Raw genomic sequence first — 1,527 nt, forward strand, 5'->3', positions numbered from 1 at the left:
CAGCTAGCTGTAGCACTTCAGGTGCAGCATAGGAGCGGGAACATCACAATGTTGCCGGAATAATGTGAAATTAAAGGGATAGTCTGCTCACTTTTGAAGTGCTCTGTAGTTGAGGCGGGGCTGAATTTGAATAAGCTCCGCCCCCTTCACTTTAAAATCATATCTTTCTGCTTAACAAGATCATTACACTCGATACTTTAGTAGAAAAGTACAGTCAACTAATTTGATTTGGCCATGAGACATTTTATATCAAACATGAAAGAATTGGTGACTTAATGAACTAAAAGTCTTTGTCCAAATATATGCTAATAGCTATAGCCATAGGTCTAAAATATTTACAGTCATAAGAGTCACTAATAAAATGTGCTAAAGGTGGTACAACTTTGTATATCAACTAGTGGCCCGTGGACCATTCCAAATTTGTTGAATTGGGGCTTTTCTGGCCTGCAGGAATGACATCATAAAACTAAATTTTTTATAATATCTCATTTAAATATACTATTTTTTACACTTTGGAGCATTCTTAGCTATGATCACGCAAAATTTTATCTGAATTAAAGCCATATGGAATTAGTTGTGGCAGCCATTTTGAATGTTCAAATCCAGAGTGTTTTTTTTTTTTTTTGTATGTCCCCCCCCCCCCTAAAAACATCCCGCCGTGCCACCCCTTGCAAAAGAAAGTCTAGCCAACTCCCTGGACCTCGCTTTTTTTTTTTTTTTTTTTTTTTTAAATCTGAACTATCCCTTTAACACTCAGACTGTCAGTCTGTCAGTTTTTTAACAGTACACCAGCTGTGGTGGTGGAGGTCACTGTCTCTTTGAGGCCTTCATTTTCTCTACGTCTGCGTTATAATCTGTTACAGATTATGTCAAAAGGGAGGCTCTGGTTGTAATCTTCAAACTGACATTTTTATTTTCCTTCATCTCTGCGTTTAATAAGTGAAATAAAACACTCTTACAGATGAAGTCACCCCACCCACCCTCTCTTTGCTCCAGCAGATGAAGCAGCCGAGCTGAGGTGAAACAGCTGCTCCAGCCAAACATAATAATAAAAAATAAATAAAAACTTTAAGTCATTTCATCAACTTTCTTTCCTTTTTGCGCGAATGGTCGCGCTCTTCCASTTCTTCCTCCCACTCTCCCAGGTACACGCCCTTTGACTTGTGTTAGAGAGGAGGGGGGGCAAACTTTTTAAGGACGGGGGGGAAAAAAATCCAAATCACGGAAGAGATTCTGCAGTCCTACTAGTTTGGCAAGTCCGCAGGGCGCAAAGCAGCAGCGTAGAAAAGGGGGACAGAAAGTGTTCATTTGCGCACATTTTCCACACAGCTCTTGTCCCGCAGACGGTAAACGGTGAGTTTAATGCGCTTTTTTTCCCCCCAGTGGGGGTGTTGCTTTAAAGTTTCTTCTTCTCCAGGAGCGGCTGATTTTGGCCCAGGTTTTTGCCACGTTTCGATAAACTCTCGCAGAGAGGCGTCCCATGAAACGTTGGCTGCCTGGGACTGCGGGACGGACCGAGTCCTGGGG

At 41.8% G+C, this 1,527-nt stretch overlaps 1 protein-coding gene across 1 annotated transcript in view; it reads left to right on the top strand.

The window, feature by feature from the left end:
- The first annotated feature begins 1,221 nt into the window (after positions 1 to 1,221).
- s100u (S100 calcium binding protein U) overlaps positions 1,222 to 1,527 on the top strand; it is a 7,289-nt gene continuing 6,983 nt past the window's right edge. Inside the window, exon 1 of the mRNA XM_014009212.1 lies at positions 1,222 to 1,353. The gene's annotated coding sequence lies outside the window, so the exon portion shown is untranslated. The remainder of the gene's footprint in view (positions 1,354 to 1,527) is intronic.

Source organism: Austrofundulus limnaeus, unplaced genomic scaffold (assembly GCF_001266775.1).
Source record: "Austrofundulus limnaeus strain Quisiro unplaced genomic scaffold, Austrofundulus_limnaeus-1.0 Scaffold56, whole genome shotgun sequence".
NCBI classification, from domain to species: domain Eukaryota; kingdom Metazoa; phylum Chordata; class Actinopteri; order Cyprinodontiformes; family Rivulidae; genus Austrofundulus; species Austrofundulus limnaeus.